The sequence below is a fragment of the Gossypium arboreum genome, chromosome 12, assembly GCF_025698485.1.
Source record: "Gossypium arboreum isolate Shixiya-1 chromosome 12, ASM2569848v2, whole genome shotgun sequence".
Taxonomy (NCBI): Eukaryota; Viridiplantae; Streptophyta; class Magnoliopsida; order Malvales; family Malvaceae; genus Gossypium; species Gossypium arboreum.
Window position 1 is genome coordinate 80,124,379 of NC_069081.1, and position 22,290 is coordinate 80,146,668.

The 22,290-nt window shown below is 38.2% G+C and overlaps 2 long non-coding RNA genes across 2 annotated transcripts; both read left to right on the top strand.

Annotated features, from left to right (window-relative positions):
- Positions 1-12,235: 12,235 nt before the first annotated feature.
- Positions 12,236-14,586, top strand: LOC128285654 (uncharacterized). The gene is made up of 3 exons (XR_008276168.1): positions 12,236-12,311; positions 12,779-12,862; positions 14,232-14,586. It is a non-coding gene; the product is annotated as an uncharacterized LOC128285654 (long non-coding RNA).
- Positions 14,587-18,454: 3,868 nt separating this feature from the next.
- On the top strand, positions 18,455-20,845 carry LOC128285588 (uncharacterized). The gene is made up of 3 exons (XR_008276072.1): positions 18,455-18,571; positions 19,039-19,122; positions 20,491-20,845. It is a non-coding gene; the product is annotated as an uncharacterized LOC128285588 (long non-coding RNA).
- Positions 20,846-22,290: the final 1,445 nt, after the last annotated feature.

Below are 22,290 nucleotides of genomic sequence, written 5' to 3' on the forward strand. Positions count from 1 at the left end.
CGCCTTATTCCTCTCATCTAGCTCCGTGCAATCTCTAATGAAGTGGTCCTTGAACCGGATCCCTAACAGGGCCCTATTAACAGACTTACCCCAACATTCACCTAGGTGTCGTCTTCCACATTGGGGGCATTCAGGTCTCTCTTGACGATTATTGCCCACACTAGCTACTCAAGTAGCTCGAGTCCGTCAATGGTCGCTCTAATGGAAATTCCCGCAGTCGTCCTCGACTTACTGGTGTCCTCCCTGAACCTCTTTACAGCCGAGAACGGAGCTTTACTCGTCGATCTTTTACGGTAATCTCTTGCTTCAAATTCAGCCTTCTTCTTCTCCTTCCCAAGTTCTTCCGCCTTTACAGGCTCGTTCGACTAGTGTCACGAACTCCTTTATCTCCAAAATTCCCACTAGTAACTTTAACTCTTCATTCAATCCTTCTTCAAATCTTTTGCACATCGCAACCTCATCAGCCACACACTCCCGAGCATACCGACTAAGTCTTACGAACTCATGTTCGTATTCAGATACGGTCATACGGCCTTGCTTGAGTTCCAAGAACTCCTTACGCTTCTGATCAATGAACCGTTGACTAATATATTTCTTCCGAAATTCCGTTTGAAAGAAATCCCAAGTAACTTGTTCCTTTGGGACTATGGAAATCAAGGTCCTCCACCAATAGTAGGCTGAGTCTCGCAACAAAGATATAGCACACTTAAGACATTCATCGGGTGTGCATGACAATTCATCAAACACTCTAATGGTGTTATCAAGCCAGAACTCGGCCCTTTCGGCATCGTCGGTAACTATGGCCTTAAACTCCTCGGCCCCACGCTTCCTAATCAAGTCCACAGGTGGTTTACTCAGCCTCACAGGATCAGTAACTGATGGCATTACGGGCTCTTGGGGTGGAGTATTTAAATTCGGGAATGGTTGGACAGCGGGTCGGTTCGGGCATATTATGCGACCCACTCATTCATCATGGTGAAGAAGGCTTGTTTCGCCCTTCATTTTGATTATTCGCGGATGATCGAGGCTCAACAGGCGGTGTCCCTTGTGCGGAGCAGCCGCTACACCTTCAACGTCATCCGCCAAGGGTCTCTATCCCGGTTCCATTGCTATTTAAAACAAAAATTTCAACCGTCAAGTCATCACATTATTCAGCACTAACAATTTGGCATGTATAGCTAGATTCACACGCGCTATGGTAGTCCTAGAACCGACTAAACCATAGCTCTGATACCAATAAAATTGTAACACCCTAACTCGTGACCGTCGCTGGTGTCGGACACGAGAGGTTAACGCCAAATCCTCTCAAGGTACCAACCAATTTGTCATTTCCAGTCAGGCTGGAAAACTGCGTCACCGTCGCCTTAAAATCATATCTCGAGTTTCAAAACTCGGAAACTGGTTTCGTAAATTTTACCTAAATTTAGACTCACATACCCATCCATGGATTTATTTCTAGAATTTTGGTCGGGCCAATTGGTACAGTTTATTAGTTAAAGTCACCCATGTTACAGGGATCGACTGCTCTGACCTTTGCGCGTTACAACTTGAATATCTCTCTGTACAGGGCTTTAATACTGGTGCCGTTTGTTTCTAATGAAACTAGACTCAAAATGGAATCTGTACATATAAGGCATGACTCCTAATTCTTTCTGGATAATTTATGGTAAATTTTCAAAGTCGCGTCAGGGGACCCAGAAACCGTTCTGGCCCTGTCTCACGAGAACTTTAATATTTCTCAGTATACTGCTCATATGGTCGTTTCGTTTCATCCATATGAAAATAGATTCATCAAGGTTCAATTTCATAATTTACTCACTATTTAATTCTACTTCTACTATTTTTAGTGATTTTTCAATCTCATCTCACTGCTGCTGTCCGCAACAGTTACTGCAGTAGACTATGCCAATTTCATGAATCTTTCCTTGGCCTTAATCATCCATCATACATGACACAAATTGTGGCCACCTTATCAAAATTAGAGTTTCTAAGACTCGTGGCTATAGGTTCTAGCATCCCACTCGACGACCACATAGGCCATTTTCACATGGCTTAAAGTTTACAACCCACAATTCGACAAAATATAATAGCCTATACATGCCAAATGTTCTTCAACAACGAAAACAATACCACAAGATTTCAGCGGTGTGATGACTTCAACGACGGTCCCGATCACGCAAGCAATACGAATCCGAGAGACCTAAAATGGGTGACAAGAAAAAACACCGAGTGAGTTTACAACTCAGTAAGTCATAAGCATTCATCAATCCACCGATCTGATCACTACAACATGTACAGCAAACGAGGCTAGGTACTCATCCATATCGAATCTATACCATAATACCTCGGACCTTTCGGTCCAATCTGCATCAAGTCATACATCCACATTTCATATTCTACACAACAAGATAATCAAGCATTTTACACATTAACTCATTTTCCAGCACAACCATACAATTTCAATCATCACATAGATTTAAGGCTTACCAATTCATCCCCAAGCATGAACGTATTCTCTATTCATCATGAGCTCGAGGTACTTACCCGATCCGCTGTCCGGATTAACTCGACAATGTCGCACACTCAGTGCCAATTGTAATACAAGAGCATATAGTGAATCCGCACACTTAGTGCTATATATTTTCAGCTCGCACACTTAGTGCTATATAATTTTCAGCTCGCACACTTAGTGCTATATAATCAAACTCGCACACTTAGTGCTGTACAATTTTAAACCCGCACACTTAGTGCCAATCTTGTCACCGTGTCCATTTATACCCGCACACTTAGTGCCGAGACCAATACCTTATGCATTTTGCTGCCTTTATACATTCAACAATGGCATCATTCCATACACATACATTTCCATTTACACATCAATTCATTTAAACACAATTGTGTATATATTATGGTCATTTACATCAACACCAAATATATGCTTAATGACTTACCTTATATTGGATGAAACGATTTCCAATCGACTACTCGATTATCTTTCCTTTGCCTTTGCTTGATTCTCCACCTCTAGCTTCTTGAGCTAAATTTAACAAATAAATTGGTTTTATCATTTGAGCATCGGAAGAGGAATTCAAGATGCCTAGCCAATATATAAATATCTACTCATTAGGCATCAAAGTCGCATATGTACAAAATCATGAATCGAACTCAACACCTTAGTTAGTATTCCTCTTAGCGAATTTTCTAAGCCAAGAATAGGCATCAATATGCTTGCCTCTAACCGAATGCATGCACACCAATTTCCCCTCATGTGGCCGAATTTGCATGTCCATGTTGAGGCCGATTATGCACTTAATACCACACAAAACAGCATGCATTTTACTAACTAACGATTACATATTGTAGCTCAATACACATCTCTCATGTACTACATAACCGAAAACATCATCCCAAGCAAATATATACCTTGAAATAGTATATATGTCATACCAATTCATCATGTGCAAACACATATTCAAAGCTCAAATCTTACCTACCATGCAACATGCATGAATCATACTTGTGGATATACCATGACCGAATACATCACAACACCATCATTTTGGTCATGATTAAGCAAAGAACTTAATGTCTCACTCAAAAATACTAAAAAGAAAGTCCAAGAGCCATCAATCCCCATCACGTACACCATTAACAAGCTTCATATTTAACATGCAATGGCATTAACACAAAATCCACCTTGGCCAAATACCATTTCCATGGCATAACAAGGATTTGAACCGTGGCTAACATGCACATCAAGTTAGCAACCAAAACAAGCATGAATCTCATGACACAACCTCAAACATACCTTAATCTTGATGCAAGTATAGCCAAATCCCCTTCTAGTTCTCTTCTAAACCAAGCATGAAGCAAAAATCCTCCCTTTTTCCTTAGTATTTTCGGCCAAAGAAGAGAAAATGGATGAACAAAATTTTCTTTTCTCTTCCACAATGCACGGCAAGGGGGGGGGGTTTCACTCACACACACACATTTTTTTTTTCTTTCTTTATTACCCATACTCATTTGTTTATTGTTTCTCCCTAGTGCACCAACAAAACATGTTTCATGACATGTTTAGCCCATGATTCCTTGTCATGGCCGGCCACTTCATGTTAGGGGGGGAAATTTGACATGCAAATCCCTTATTTTTGCATGTATTATCAACTAGTCATCCCACATTTCCCCATCATACTTTCAATGTTTACTACTAGGCCCTTTCTAGTGAAATTCACATTTATAACTCTAAATCGAAACATCAAAAATGTCACACATGAATTAACACATATTATAGGCACCAAAATAAATTATAAATTATTTTTATGCCTCGGTTTTGTGGTCCCAAACCACATCCCGACTAGGGTCAATTTTGGGATGTCACAACTCTCCCCACTTAGAAATTTTCGTCCCGAAAATCTTACCGTAAATAGGCTCGGTATCGCTCTCTCATAGAGTCCTCAAGTTCCCAAGTGGCTTCTTCAATTCGTGTTTATGCCACAACACCTTCACTAATGGGATTTTCTTGTTTCAGTAGCTCTTTTACTTCACGCATCGAATGCGAACCGCTCTTCTTCATAACTCAAATTAGGTGAACCTCGACCTCGGATGGAGTAATTACGTGTGTCGGGTCGACCTATATCGTCAAGCATCGAAACATGGAAAATGTTGTGAATCTTTTCGAGCTCGGGGGTAAAATTAATCGATACGCCATCGCCCAACTCGTTCAGATACTTCATACGGACCGATGAACCTCGGACTCAATTTGCCCTTATGGCCAAATCTAAGCACCTTCTTCCGGTGAGACTTTGAGAAATACCTTGTCTCCAACCCGATATTCAATGTCTTTCCTTTTTCAAACCAAGATACGACTTTTGGCGATCCGTAGCAGCCTTCAAACTTTCACGAATCACTCGAACTTTTTGCTCGGCATCCTTAACCAAATCAACCCCGAAGAATTTACCTTCACTAAGTTCAGTCCAGAATAATAGGGTACGGCATTTACGACCGTATAAAGCCTCGTAAGGCGCCATCTTAATACTTGATTGAAAGCTATTGTTGTGCGAATTCAATCAAAGGCGATACTGTTCCCATGAACCACTAAACTCAAGGATACAACATCTCAACATATCCTCGAGTATTTGAATTATCCGCTCGGATTGACCATCGGTTTGGGGGTGAAAGGCGGTCTTTGAAATGCAACTTGGTACCCAAAGCTTCTTGAAATTTCTTCCAAAATCGCGAGGTAAATCTCGGATCTCTATCCGACACAATAGAAATCGGTACCCGTGTAATCTCACAACTGAGAAACGTACAATTCAGCTAGTTTATCCAATGAAAAATCCGACGCACGGGGATAAAGTGAGCCGACTTAGTCGGTCTATCAACAACAACCCAAATCGCATCCTTCTTATTAGTCGACAATGGCGGCCGGACACAAAGTCCATTGTGACTCGATCCCATTTCCACTCGGGTATCGTGATCGGTGAAGCAATCTCAAGGCACTTGATGTTCCGCTTTCACTTGTTGACATATTAAACATCTCAAACAAAGTCGGAGATGTCCCGCTTCATACCATGCCACCAAAACCGACGTTTCAAATCGTTGTACATCTTCGTACTCCGGGTGGATTGCCATTCGGCTACAAAGGGCTTCGTTCAAAATTATTGGAATAAGTTCCAATTCTTTGGGACACATGACGACTTCGAACCTCAAACAATCGTCATCATCGATTTGAAATTCGAGTCCTTGTTCGAACACACTCATCCCGTTTTGCAACCAACTCATCGTCGACTTTCTGAGCTTCACGAATTTGACGTATCAATAATGGTTTGGCTTTCAATTCAGCTACTAACACATTGTCGGGTAGGATAGACAAGTGTACATTCATCGCTTCATAAAGCAAATAGTGATTTCGGCTTAAGGCATCCGCAGAACCACATTAGCCCTTCCCGGGTGATAATCAATGACGAGCTCATAATCTTTTAACAACTCGAGCCATCGCCTTTGTCGCAGATTTAAGTCTCTTTGGGTCATCAAATATTTGAGACTTTTGTGATCCGAATACACATGGCACTTCTCACCAAATAAGTAATGTCGCCATATCTTTAAGGCGAATACGATGGCGACCAATTCGAGATCATGGGTCGGATAATTTTCTCATGTGGCTTTAATTGCCTCGACGATAGGCCACAACTCGCCCTTCTTGCATCAATACGCAACCCAACCCAAGTAGGGATGCGCCACTATAAATGACAAACTCTTTGCCCGATTCGGGTTGCACTAGAATTGGGGCTTCATCAAATAAGCTTTCATTGATCGAAACTTTTCGACATTTCTCCGTCCATTCGAACTTAACATCCTTTTGGAGTAGCCGTCATTGGCGTGGCTATCGTCGAGAAACCTTTACAAATCGTCGGTAATAACCGCAAGCCCCAAAAAGCTCCTAACTTCGGTAACATTCCTTGGTGGTTTCCAATCGACTATGGCTGAATTTTGTTCGGTCCACCCGATACCGATGCGGACACCACGTGCCCCAAAAAGCTAACCTCTTTCAACCAAAATTCACATTTCTTGAACTTTGCGTATAATCGCTTATCTCGTAAAATTTGCAACACTAGCCTCAAGTGTTCAAAGATGCTCGATTTCATCTCTCGAATAGACCAAAATGTCATCGATAAATACAACTACGAACCGATCCAAGTATGGCCTGAAAATTCTATTCATTAAATCCATAAACACCGCAGGGCATTAGTGAGCCCAAACGGCATCACCAAGAATTCATAGTGACCGTACCTCGCTCTAAAAGCGGTTTTGGGTATGTCCGATTCTCGGACCTCAACCGATAGTACCCGACCTCAAATCTATCTTTGAAAACACCGAGGCTCCCTTTAATTGATCAAACAAATCGTCAATTCGTGGCAATGGATATTTATTCTTTATCGTCACTTTATTGAGTTGACGATAGTCGATGCACAACCTCATGGTTCCGTCCTTCTTCTTCACAAACAATACAAAAGCGCCCATGGAGAAAAACTCGGTCGAGCGAAACCTCTATCCGTCAATTCTTGCAATTGAACCTTCAATTCCTTTAATTCCGTTAATGCCATACGACACGGGGCTATTGAAATCGGCGTAGTACCGGTACAACTTCGATCGAATTCCACTTCTCGAACCGGTGGCAATTCCAGTAACTCCTCGTGAAAAACATCCAATACTCACAAACCACCGTACCGATCCGAAGTTTCCTTTCCGTCTCTTTACTTCCAAACACATACGCAAGGTATGTTTCACACCCTTTTCACATACCTCCGAGCGGTCATAGAAGATATTATCATTGGCGCTCCTTTTAAATCAAGAGACTCGACTCGGACTACCTCATTATTTGCACTCCTCAAATCAATGGTTTTCCTTTTGCATCCACCATTGCATCATGTACGGTCACCAATCCATACCAAGAATAACATCGAATTCATTAAATGGTAGAAGCATCGATCGGCCGGAAACAGATTCTCGAATTATTAGGGGCATCTCTTGCACACTTTATCAACGAGCACGATCGACCCAAAGGGTTTGACACTCGAATTATGAACTCGAGAGACTCAACGGTAGAGTCTTATCGATGCTAAGGTTTCACATACATATGAATGAGTAGAGCCGGGTCAATCAATGCAATCACACTAGTATCAAAGAGAGTAAAAGTACCAGTGATAACGTCAGGAGGATGCCTCCTCTCGTCTTGCGGATGGCATATGCTCTAGCAGAGTACGGGTCTCGGATCGGACAGCCGTATTAGAGGCTCCTCTCGATTACCACCCCTACCTCCAGAGATTCTCGGGGCCTACCTCCACCGTCGTTCCACTAGGTCTTGCACCTTGCGCCTTATTCCTCTCATCTAGCTCGTGCAATCTCTAATGAAGTGGTCCTTGAACCGCATCCATAACAGCCCTATTAACAGACTTACCCCAACATTCACCTAGGTGTCGTCTTCCACATTGGGGGCATTCTGTCTCTCTTGACGATTATTGCCCACACTAGCTATCAAGTAGCTCGAGTCCGTCAATGGTCGCTCTAATGGAAATTCCCTTGATCGTCCTCGACTTCTTGGTGTCCTCCCCGAACCTCTTTACAGCCGAGAACGAGCTTTACTCGTCGATCTTTTACGGTAATCTCTTGCTTCAAATTCAGCCTTCTTCTTCTCCTTCCCAAGTTCTTCCGCCTTACGTGCTCGTTCGACTAGTGTCACGAACTCCTTTATCTCCAAAATTCCCACTAGTAACTTTAACTCTTCATTCAATCCTTCTTCAAATCTTTTGCACATCGCAACCTCATCAGCCACACACTCCCGAGCATACCGACTAAGTCTTACGAACTCATGTTCAGATTCAGACATCTGATCATACGGCCTTGCTTGAGTTCCAAGAACTCCTTACGCTTCGATCAATGAACCGTTGACTAATATATTTCTTCCGAAATTCGTTTGAAAGAAATCCCAAGTAACTTGTTCCTTTGGGACTATGGAAATCAAGGTCCTCCACCAATAGTAGGTGAGTCTCGCAACAAAGATATAGCACACTTGAGACATTCATCGTGTGCATGACAATTCATCAAACACTCTAATGGTGTTATCAAGCCGAACTCGGCCCTTTCGGCATCGTCGGTAACTATGGCCTTAAACTCCTCGCCCCACGCTTCCTAATCAAGTCCACGGTGGTTTACTCAGCCTCACAGGATCGATGAATCGATGGCATTACGGGCTCTTGGGGTGGAGTATTTAAATTCGGGAATGGTTGGACAATGGGTCGGTTCGGCATATTGCGCGACCCACTCATTCATCATGGTGAAGAAGGCTTGTTTCGCCTTCATTTTGATTATTCGCGGATGGTGAGGCTCAACAGCGGTGTCCCTTGTGCGGAGCAGCCGCTACACCTTCAACGTCATCCGCCAAGGGTCTCTATCCGGGTTCCATTGCTATTTAAAACAAAAATTTCAACCGTCAAGTCATCACATTATTCAAAGCACTAACAATTTGGCATGTATAGCTAGACTCACACGCGCTATGGTAGTCCTAGAACCGACTAAACCATAGCTCTGATACCAATAAAATTGTAACACCCCTAACTCGTGACCGTCGCTGGTGTCGGACACGAGAGGTTAACGGCCAAATCCTCTCAAGGTACCAACCAATTTGTCATTTCCAGTCAGGCTGGAAAACTGCGTCACCGTCGCCTTAAAATCATATCTCGAGTTTCAAAACTCGGAAACTGGTTTCGTAAATTTTACCTAAATTTAGACTCACATACCCATCCATGGATTTATTTCTAGAATTTTGGTCGGGCCAATTGGTACAGTTTATTAGTTAAAGTCACCCATGTTACAGGGATCGACTGCTCTGACCTTTGCGCGTTACAACTTGAATATCTCTCTGTACAGGGCTTTAATACTGGTGCCGTTTGTTTCTAATGAAACTAGACTCAAAATGGAATCTGTACATATAAGGCATGACTCCTAATTCTTTCTGGATAATTTATGGTAAATTTTCAAAGTCGCGTCAGGGGACCCAGAAACCGTTCTGGCCCTGTCTCACGAGAACTTTAATATTTCTCAGTATACTGCTCATATGGTCGTTTCGTTTCATCCATATGAAAATAGATTCATCAAGGTTCAATTTCATAATTTACTCACTATTTAATTCTACTTCTACTATTTTTAGTGATTTTTCAATCTCATCTCACTGCTGCTGTCCGCAACAGTTACTGCAGTAGACTATGCCAATTTCATGAATCTTTCCTTGGCCTTAATCATCCATCATACATGACACAAATTGTGGCCACCTTATCAAAATTAGAGTTTCTAAGACTCGTGGCTATAGGTTCTAGCATCCCACTCGACGACCACATAGGCCATTTTCACATGGCTTAAAGTTTACAACCCACAATTCGACAAAATATAATAGCCTATACATGCCAAATGTTCTTCAACAACGAAAACAATACCACAAGATTTCAGCGGTGTGATGACTTCAACGACGGTCCCGATCACGCAAGCAATACGAATCCGAGAGACCTAAAATGGGTGACAAGAAAAAAACACCGAGTGAGTTTACAACTCAGTAAGTCATAAGCATTCATCAATCCACCGATCTGATCACTACAACATGTACAACAAACGAGGCTAGGTACTCATCCATATCGAATCTATACCATAATACCTCGGACCTTCGGTCCAATCTCGCACCAAGTCATACATCCACATTTCATATTCTACACAACAAGATAATCAAGCATTTTACACATTAACTCATTTTCCAGCACAACCATACAATTTCAATCATCACATAGATTTAAGGCTTACCAATTCATCCCCAAGCATGAACGTATTCTCTATTCATCATGAGCTCGAGGTACTTACCCGATCCGCTGTCCGGATTAACTCGACAATGTCGCACACTCAGTGCCAATTGTAATACAAGAGCATATAGTGAATCCGCACACTTAGTGCTATATATTTTCAGCTCGCACACTTAGTGCTATATAATTTTCAGCTCGCACACTTAGTGCTATATAATCAAACTCGCACACTTAGTGCTGTACAATTTTAAACCCGCACACTTAGTGCCAATCTTGTCACCGTGTCCATTTATACCCGCACACTTAGTGCCGAGACCAATACCTTATGCATTTTGCTGCCTTTATACATTCAACAATGGCATCATTCCATACACATACATTTCCATTTACACATCAATTCATTTAAACACAATTGTGTATATATTATGGTCATTTACATCAACACCAAATATATGCTTAATGACTTACCTTATATTGGATGAAACGATTTCCAATCGACTACTCGATTATCTTTCCTTTGCCTTTGCTTGATTCTCCACCTCTAGCTTCTTGAGCTAAATTTAACAAATAAATTGGTTTTATCATTTGAGCATCGGAAGAGGAATTCAAGATGCCTAGCCAATATATAAATATCTACTCATTAGGCATCAAAGTCGCATATGTACAAAATCATGAATCGAACTCAACACCTTAGTTAGTATTCCTCTTAGCGAATTTTCTAAGCCAAGAATAGGCATCAATATGCTTGCCTCTAACCGAATGCATGCACACCAATTTCCCCTCATGTGGCGAATATGCATGTCCATGTTGAGGCCGATTATGCACTTAATACCACACAAAACAGCATGCATTTTACTAACTAACGATTACATATTGTAGCTCAATACACATCTCTCATGTACTACATAACCGAAAACATCATCCCAAGCAAATATATACCTTGAAATAGTATATATGTCATACCAATTCATCATGTGCAAACACATATTCAAAGCTCAAATCTTACCTACCATGCAACATGCATGAATCATACTTATGGATATACCATGACCGAATACATCACAACACCATCATTTTGGTCATGATTAAGCAAAGAACTTAATGTCTCACTCAAAATACTAAAAAGAAAGTCCAAGAGCCATCAATCCCCATCACGTACACCATTAACAAGCTTCATATTTAACATGCAATGGCATTAACACAAAATCCACCTTGGCCAAATACCATTTCCATGGCATAACAAGGATTTGAACCATGGCTAACATGCACATCAAGTTAGCAACCAAAACAAGCATGAATCTCATGACACAACCTCAAACATACCTTAATCTTGATGCAAGTATAGCCAAATCCCTTCTAGTTCTCTTCTAAACCAAGCATGAAGCAAAATCCTCCCTTTTTCCTTAGTATTTTCGGCCAAAGAAGAGAAAATGGATGAACAAAATTTTTCTTTTCTCTTCCACAATGCACGGCAAGGGGGGTTTCACTCACACACATTTTTTTTTTCTTTCTTTATTACCCATACTCATTTGTTTATTGTTTCTCCCTAGTGCACCAACAAAACATGTTTCATGACATGTTTAGCCCATGATTCCTTGTCATGGCGGCCACTTCATGTTAGGGGAAATTTGACATGCAAATCCTTATTTTTGCATGTATTATCAACTAGTCATCCCACATTTCCCCATCATACTTTCAATGTTTACTACTAGGCCCTTTCTAGTGAAATTCACATTTATAACTCTAAATCGAAACATCAAAAATGTCACACATGAATTAACACATATTATAGGCACCAAAATAAATTATAAATTATTTTTATGCCTCAGTTTTGTGGTCCCGAAACCACATCCCGACTAGGGTCAATTTTGGGATGTCACACATTCTTTCTTCTTCAACCATGGGAAAGAACTGAAAATGGCAGCCATGGATGAGCTCCATTCAGCCAAGCTTCTATGGCTTATATAGGTACGGTTTTTGTCCCGTTTTTAATGATTTTCGTATTTTTGAGATCCCCGAAGCTTAAATTTTCTATTTCTACCAATTGATTGAAGAGAAATTAGAGTTTAAAAATTTACCCATACATGATATGGTTGTGTTTTGATGGTTTATAGTGGATAATGAATGTTTGATGTGTTAAATATGAGTTTTATTCAATGAATTTCGGTAAAAATGTCAAAAAGGGGTTAAATTGTGAAAGTTACAAATTGGTCATAAGTGTGTGAATTAGTGAAAATTTGGAGTTTCCATAGAAGAGAAAAATGTTCAGCATGTCTTAAACCTTATAGAAATTGAATAAAAATTATTTTACGAGCATTGGGGCAAAAGTGCAAATATGCAAAAGTTTAGGGGTCAAAATAAAAATTTGTAAAAATATGATTTTTAGACCCATATGAATATTGTGTCTGATTGGTAGGCTAAATGTGATGTTATAGATGATGAAAATTGAGACTTGGACCTAGAACGGAAAGAAATCGATTTATGGACGAGTATGTCCTTTTCACATTTGTGGTATCGAGGTAAGTTCATGTGTAAATAACGTAGCATCATTATTATTTTTAAATTATTGATGTTAAATATAGGATATGCTGATTCATATCATGAAATATATGCTTTGTGGTTATTTTCGAATAAAATGCAAATTAAGTGTATTATTTGTTAAATATAAAGTGCTACCGAGTATTGGTTTCGGTATTTTACGGAAGATGGCAAGGAGACGTGTTCGAGGAAAATCCCGTTTGAACCTTAGGAATAGATTAGGATACAAGTGACATGTCACTAGAATGGTTGAGCATCCGAACTCGTTGAGTTGAGTCCGAGTTCACTTATGGATGTGGAATGTCCGAACTCGTTGAGTTGAGTCCGAGTTCGTGAGATGTAACTAGCCATCCGAACTCGTTGAGTTGAGTCCGAGTTCACTTATGGATGCGAATGGCCGAGCTCGTTGAGTTGAGTCCGAGTTCACTTATGGGCGGGTTACATGGTAGCTTGGCTACAAATATGGCACTTATGTGCAAATTATCCATGTATCCGAGTTATATTCCGATGTGTTCAACGGGTAAAAATTTCTAGTGGAATGGACGAACACTTAAGATGTAGGTGACGTATTGGTAAGTATTGTGAAATGGACATTTTGGACAGGTATGTACTTAACCCTCGGGTTGAAAATAGATACAACAACGATAAGGTGGTAAGATCATGAATGAGTAATTTAGCCTTGATAGATTTGAGTTACTGCAGTAGTGTAACTTTGAAAATACACTAAAAATAGTGGAAAATGAGTTAGAGGCAGAATAAAATATTTGATTAAAGCTTAATGAGTCTATTTTCACATGAAAGAAACAGAGGAAGAAAAAGAATTCCATATTGTTTGATATTTGAATTCTTGTAAAACAGGGTCTGAATGAATTCGAGATCCCCTGTTCTAACTTTAGAAATTCACTAAAAATTGTACAAAAATTATTAAGAGTTATAGTTTACATGAATGGATTACTTATTGAGTCTATTTTTATGGTAAATAAACAGCATGGTCGTTGGAAGTTTGTACAGGGAGAAATTCGGTTTGTAGTGCACAGGGGTTAGAGTGGTCATACCCTGAAACAGGGGATACTTTAACTAATAAAATGTACTATTTGGCTTAACCAAAAATTCTGGAAATTTTATGGAAGAAAGGAAAATAAGTCTAGTTTCAGGGAAAATTAACGTAACTTAATTCGGAGTTTCTTAGCTCCAGATATAAATAATTTAGTGACCATTGCTCAGAAAGATAGCTTATAGTAAACTTGAAAATATGTTGTAAACATTGATAAAACAAGTTAATGAGTTGCTTATTGTTTTCATATGAACTTACTAACTTAAAGCTTACCCCTTCTTTCCCATGTTTTCTAGAGTTCCAGGTTAGCTCGGGTTGGAGGTCGTCGGAGATATTATCACCCTATCGAGTTAACGTTATCCCAGTAAGTAAACTCAAGTGATTCGAGTCTATGGCATGTATAGGGTTTTAATGTGAGTATGTAATATTATGATTTAGCCAAAGGCATTGGCTTGTTATTAAGGTAGTATTAGTCATGTAAATTGGCCTATGTCGGCTAATGACGTTATGGGCCCATATGATTATTCTTATGCATTTATGTTATTATTTCTTGTGATGTGGCTTACAACATGTATGCCTAGAGATTGAATTGAGATTCATTGATGAGCTAGTAACTAATGCAGGATTAAGTGATTGGTAAATAGTTAATAATGCTCCATGAATGGTTTGTGATGTAATGATAGTTATGTCTAGTATGTGGTAATGATATGGGCAAATTCTATAATATTTATTACATAAGAAAATAACTTGAGCATATCATGTTTGTAGATGTTTAAGAGCTCATTTATGCCACGTTGTATGTTATTGGATAAGTATGTATCTATGCATGTGGTGTGAGAGTGACAAAAGGCTTGATAATTAGACTATTTCGGCCACACGGCTACGAAGCGGATGGGCGTTGAAGCCTTAACGCAAGAGATTTTTCTAAGTTTTCATGAGTTCTCGATTGGGTCCCGAACCGCCTGAATGCATGTATTGGGCCTCGTAAGCTCACATAAGGGACAAATTGCATGTGAAAAGAAAAGTTTTAATTATTTGAGATTTCATGGCCTGTTTAGTATGGAAGTGTTAGTAAAGTCGTAGCACCTCGAACCCGGCCCGGCGTCGGATGTGGGCGAGGGGTGTTACATTTAGTGGTATCAGAGCATGGTTTAGTCGGTTCTCGGACTAACCTAGCGTAAGAGAGTCTAGCTATACATGCCATAATATTACTCGTGATAGTGTGATATCTCTCGGCCCTAACAAAACTGTTGATTAAGACAGGAATGAGTTCCAACCGAGCAAATCTTGATAGAGATAAGAGTAAAGTTGAGATTATTGAATCATGCTTATGATATGCTGAAAATTTGGAAAGGTATGAAAAGAAATCCATGATTTTTTTTTATATGAACTAGTTTTCATTTTATGATACTCTTGAGATAAAGAATGTGAAATAGTGGAGTAAAACACAGTTAAGTTGTGAAAAACGCTTTTATGCATGTTAGTATTCATACGATGTTAAATATCCAACTTGATTTGGCCAAGTGTTTAGGAAAAGAAAGAAATTTTCTTGAAATGACAGAATGTATGTATGAATGCTTTTATTGCATGATTAATAATCAATATATACATGAGGTTGACATTTATGTCTAGATTGATGAAGTCAATATGCAATAATGTTATGCTTTATAATCTCGATTCTGTAATCATAAATGTCACAATAGCATGAAAGTTGTAATGAAAGATCAAATTGGGTGGAACGCAGGGAATGAGTACGATCGTTCACTAATGAATTGACGGAAAAGACTATGGTTGGACCATGTCAATACATGAGATTTGTGTGCCAGTGTAAGACCATGTATGAGACATGGCATCAGCATTGAGACGAGGGCTAGTGTAAGACATGTGCAGGACATGCATCGGCCTCGAGATGATAGCCGATGTCGACATGTCGGGACATCGTCGACTACGAGATGTGCTAGTGTAAGACATGTCAGGACATGCATCAGCACGGTTACATGTGTCGATGTAAGACACATGCGGGACACGGCGTAATTACGAGATGGATGAGAGCTAGTACAAGACCATAGTTGAACTATGGCATCAAGTAGCGATGTACTCAAAACCATAAGACGTTCTCCAATTTGATAAATATTGGCAAGTGATTAAGACTAAATATGGAATTTAATAAAACATTAAGGGTAATTTGAGAAAAGAAATGAAAGTTTGAGTTATGATAAATTCACTTATGTTTAGCTAATATTCACATGAAATAAAGTTACATGTATTACTGAGATATGTGAAAATGTGTTTATAACAAGTTGGAAATTTGAAATGTTTGAATCAATATGCGTAAAGCTATATTGTTGTTGAATACGTATTTGCTTGAGAGTCAAAAGTTTAGAGGCTTTACAATCTTTGCCCCCTTACGAATAGAGTTATCGATGAGATTCTCGAGAGATATGTTGCATAAGCTTGCAAAAGTGAAACTAAAAAGTATAATAATGGAATAGTATGAGATTAGTGAAGAGCGTAATTAGTTAGAGGAGTAATGTTGGACTTGCAATCGATGTTTGAGTATGTCGGATTCAATCAAATAAAAGTGATGGCTATCTTTCTCTTCGAGTATTCTATGTTTTCCTCAATTCGGGAATACGTATAGTTATCCCTTTCGAATGGAAATTCTATCATACGAGGATGCTAGTGAGTGTGATATTAGATAAAAAGCTCTATTGGTCCGATTAGTTATGATCTACATTTCCCCATCTCTTGATTTCTATTCGATATCTTTGGAATGAAGTTGTGATAAAAATCTATGTAAGATTATTCGATGTTCTATTGATTATGGTTTATATATGCGAGAATTATATTATCTCTATTATGAGAAATTCTAAAGCATACTGATGTAGTTTCTTACGGTTTCTCTCGAGGATTTTTTGGATCATCTTTATTATTTTCTTACGGATTATATTCTCGATTTCGGTATAATCTTTATATCTTGGAATTTCTTATATTGGCTTTTCTATTGTTCTTGTTTGAGAATTATCAAGCTTGGTTTATCTTTACGAGTAATCTTTGACTTACGATATCAGAATCTGTTATGATTAAGCTTCTGGCTTGATCATAGAAGTGTGGGGATTTCAGTGTCAAGATTTCTTTAAAATTTCTGGGGTAAAGAATGGTTATTCTGCAGAAGTAAATCTGAGTTATGTGCATTTAAGTTTATTCTCTGGTTCGAGAATACCGTTACGTGTTCCTTGGTAAGTAGTCGTACAGTCAGAAATGATGGAAATCTGAGTTATGTGCATTTAAGTTTATTCTCGGTTCGAGAATACCGTTACGTGTTCCTTGGTAAGTAGTAAATACGATCGAAATGATGGGGTTTTATTCTTGAAAGTATGTTATGGAAACATATTAGTTGGATTTCTCTTGTTCGAGAGATGTTATAAATATAGTTATCTGATTAATAAAAGACCACATCTATGAAGTTGGAATCATTTGATTCATGTTAGTAAAGTTTCTAAGCAGTTGATGATCGAGTATAGAAATGTGGCTATAAGTGGTAAATTAAACAAGTACAAAGATGATTCGACTTTTAATTTGGAATTGCAGGAGGATTTGATTTGGTTTCTATTACTATTAATTGAGTAAGATTTTGATCGAGAAACTCGGGTATCAGAGAATTGAGTCTGAGTTCACAAAGATATCTTGTTTATTCGTTCAAAGGATGTCGAATTGTCTATAGGGTAAAGCTGAATATCAAATGTATTCGAGATTATTATTGTCATGATGACGATGGGAAGAAAATGAGAAAGGATGTTATGAATTTCAGATCGGGATGTCTCTCATTTCCGGAAAAGGAGAGATGCAAGTTGAATTGTGAAAGATTGATGATGGAAGTGCATGATTATTTTAGTATGTACAAATATATTATTCAACAGATGTGACTGAGTTGTATGTTTCGAGTTTATAGTTCCAACAATGTCGGTCTCCGGTGTTTAAAATTGAGCTCGAGGTTTATACCTCAACTATGGAAAAGCTATAGGAAATCTTGAGTATGAGCTTGTGTGGAGTTGTTTTGTAAGTTGTGAGAAAAAGATATAAGTGACTCGTGAAAGTAGAGAACAACTTTTTACGGTAAGATTTTGGGGACGAAAATCCCTAAAGGGAAGAAATGTAATAGCCGATTTTGGGTCTAGTCGAACAAGTGGTTTCGGGACCACAAACCCGACGAGAAAAATAAAATATTTTTATTATATTTTTATAGTCTATAAATTTATGAAAATATTTCGTAAAAATTTCATTCGAAAATTTTGACGTTTGAGCACTCAATTTAGTCAAAAGGACTAAATTGTAAAAAGTGCAAAAGTTGAGTTCTTTATATATGAGGTGCCTAATTGTTATGAGTTTTAAATTGAAAGTCCTTATGTGACAATTATTCCCTTAATAAGTTAGTGAATGGATATTTGTTTGGTATTTTTGAAATTTGGTTGAAATAAAAAAGGTAATTTTGTAAATTAATTAAAATAATCTAATAAGACAAAAATGATAAAAGCTATCATTTTTTTTCCATTCTTTCTTCTTCAACCGTGGGAAAGAACTGAAAATGGCAGCCATGGATGAGCTCCATTCAGCCAAGCTTCTATGGCTTATATAGGTACGGTTTTTGTCCCGTTTTTAATGATTTTCGTATTTTTGAGATCCCTGAAGCTTAAATTTTCTATTTCTACCAATTGATTGAAGAGAAATTAGAGTTTAAAAATTTACCCATACATGATATGGTTGTGTTTTGATGGTTTATAGTGGATAATGAATGTTTGATGTGTTAAATATGAGTTTTATTCAATGAATTTCGGTAAAAATGTCAAAAAGGGGTTAAATTGTGAAAGTTACAAATTGGTCATAAGTGTGTGAATTAGTGAAAATTTGGAGTTTCCATAGAAGAGAAAAATGTTCAGCATGTCTTAAACCTTATAGAAATTGAATAAAAATTATTTTACGAGCATTGGGGCAAAAGTGCAAATATGCAAAAGTTTAGGGGTCAAAATAAAAATTTGTAAAAATATGATTTTTAGACCCATATGAATATTGTGTCTGATTGGTAGGCTAAATGTGATGTTATAGATGATGAAAATTGAGACTTGGACCTAGAACGGAAAGAAATCGATTTATGGACGAGTATGTCCTTTTCACATTTGTGGTATCGAGGTAAGTTCATGTGTAAATAACGTAGCATAATTATTATTTTTAAATTATTGATGTTAAATATAGGATATGCTGATTCTTATCATGAAATATATGCTTTGTGGTTATTTTCGAATAAAATGCAAATTAAGTGTATTATTTGTTAAATATAAAGTGCTACCGAGTATTGGTTTCGGTATTTTACGGAAGATGGCAAGGAGACGTGTTCGAGGAAAATCCGTTTGAACCTTAGGAATAGATTAGGATACAAGTGACATGTCACTAGAATGGTTGAGCATCCGAACTCGTTGAGTTGAGTCCGAGTTCACTTATGGATGTGGAATGTCCGAACTCGTTGAGTTGAGTCCGAGTTCGTGAGATGTAACTAGCCATCCGAACTCGTTGAGTTGAGTCCGAGTTCACTTATGGATGCGAATGGCGAGCTCGTTGAGTTGAGTCCGAGTTCACTTATGGGCGGGTTACATGGTAGCTTGGCTACAAATATGGCACTTATGTGCAAATTATCCATGTATCCGAAGTTATATTCGATGTGTTCAACGGGTAAAAATTTCTAGTGGAATGGACGAACACTTAAGATGTAGGTGACGTATTGGTAAGTATTGTGAAATGGACATTTTGGACAGGTATGTACTTAACCCTCGGGTTGAAAATAGATACAACAACGATAAGGTGGTAAGATCATGAATGAGTAATTTAGCCTTGATAGATTTGAGTTACTGCAGTAGTGTAACTTTGAAAATACACTAAAAATAGTGGAAAATGAGTTAGAGGCAGAATAAAATATGAGATTAAAGCTTAATGAGTCTATTTTCACATGAAAGAAACAGAGGAAGAAAAAGAATTCCATATTGTTTGATATTTGAATTCTTGTAAAACAGGGTCTGAATGAATTCGAGATCCCCTGTTCTAAATTTAGAAATTCACCAAAAATTGTACAAAAATTATTAAGAGTTATACCTTACATGAATGGATTCCTTATTGAGTCTATTTTTATGGTAAATAAACAGCATGGTCGTTGGAAGTTTGTACAGGGAGAAATTCGGTTTGTAGTGCACAGGGGTCAGAGTGGTCATACCCTGAAATAGGGGATACTTTAACTAATAAAATGTACTATTTGGCTTAACCAAAAATTCTGGAAATTTTATGGAAGAAAGGAAAATAAGTCTAGTTTCAGGGAAAATTAACAGAACTTAATTCGGAGTTTCGTAGCTCTAGATATAAATAATTTAGTGACCATTGCTCAGAAAGACAGCTTATAGTAAACTTGAAAATATGTTGTAAACATTGATAAAACAAGTTAATGAGTTGCTTATTGTTTTCATATGAACTTACTAAGCGAAAGCTTACCCCCTTCTTTCCCATGTTTTCTAGAGTTCCAGGTTAGCTCGGGTTGGAGGCCGTCAGAGATATTATCACCCTATCGAGTTAACGTTATCGGAGTAAGTAAACTCAAGTGATTCGAGTCTATGGCATGTATAGGGTTTTAATGTGAGTATGTAATATTATGATTTAGCCAAAGGCATTGGCTTGTTATTAAGGTAGTATTAGTCATGTAAATTGGCCTATGTCGGCTAATGACGTTATGGGCCCATATGATTATTCTTATGCATTTATGTTATTATTTCTTGTGATGTGGCTTACAACATGTATGCCTAGAGATTGAATTGAGATTCATTGATGAGCTAGTAACTAATGCAGGATTAAGTGATTGGTAAATAGTTAATAATGCTTCATGAATGGTTTGTGATGTAATGATAGTTATGTCTAGTATGTGGTAATGATATGGGCAAATTCTATAATATTTATTACATAAGAAAATAACTTGAGCATATCATGTTTGTAGATGTTTAAGAGCTCATTTATGCCACGTTGTATGTTATTGGATAAGTATGTATCTATGCATGTGGTGTGAGAGTGACAAAAGGCTTGATAATTAGACTATTTCGCCACACGGCTGAGCACATGGGCGTTTGAAGCCTTAACGCAAGAGATTTTTCTAAGTTTTCATGAGTTCTCGATTGGGTCCCGAACCGCCCCGAATGCATGTATTGGGCCTCGTAAGCTCGCATAAGGGACAAATTGCATGTGAAAAGAAAAGTTTTTAATTATTTGAGATTTCATGGCCCTGTTTAGTATGGAAGTGTTAGTAAAAGTCAGGTAGCACCTCGAACCCCGTCCTGGCGTCGGATGCGGGCGAGGGGTGTTACAGCTAGTTTATTTGGCGCGTTGGGGTTCACCAGTTTGTTTAGTGAACTGGGGTTCACCAGTCAAGAAGAGTTACACTTAACTTAAGAAGTTGACTTGCTTTCCAATTAGGAAACTATCCATGCACATAAGCTTTTCCTAAGTCAAGTAGGGTACACTAAGAGTACTAAAAGACTTAGCTTCAACAAATTAAGCCCTTCTTATAGAGAGTTCTCTCATCAAGTATTCTTTTTGTGAAGTCTCTATTCTAAACCAAAGTTCATAAAAACAAAGGTAAGCCTTTGTTCTACTAGGATTAAGTATAGGAAACTAGGTTCACTCATAAGTTTGAATTTTTTGTTTTATTTGTTAAGTAATTTGTGTACATTTATGTATGTTGTGAACCAGCCTAACCATCTGTCAGTAAGGATAGAGGAAAAGTAAAACTTGTTTAAATTCTCAGCTAATCGATGAGTATTTAGGGATCGTCATTTGTGTATGAACCATTGTGTTTTTAGGACCTTAGGGATTTTTTGTAAAAAAAAAAAGTTCCAAGAGTAAGCTTTTCTATAAACTCTGTTTCCAAAATATGTTGCTATGTTTTTAAAGATATGTTTTATGTGCGCTTATACGTGAGCTTATCTTTTAAATATTTTAAAGATATGTTTTAAAAGCTTGATTTTACAAACTGTGTTTTTGTGAGCTCCTTGGCTGAGCCCTACGTTGGATATATTGGTATGCCAAAAGATTGTGATTACTCACCTATAAGTTTTTTTATTTGGGTGTTAATGCCCTAGGATATGTGGAGAGGTACAGGAATGTCGAGCTATGCTCCATTGAAAGGGACATGTTGGTGTACATGAGAGTGTTTGGGTTTATGCTACACTTAGGAGACATGTTAAGGACTTTTTGAGTCACAAGTGAGGCATTATAAGGAGCTCCGCTTATCCAACTATACATATATGACAAGTATAAGAAAAAAGTTTT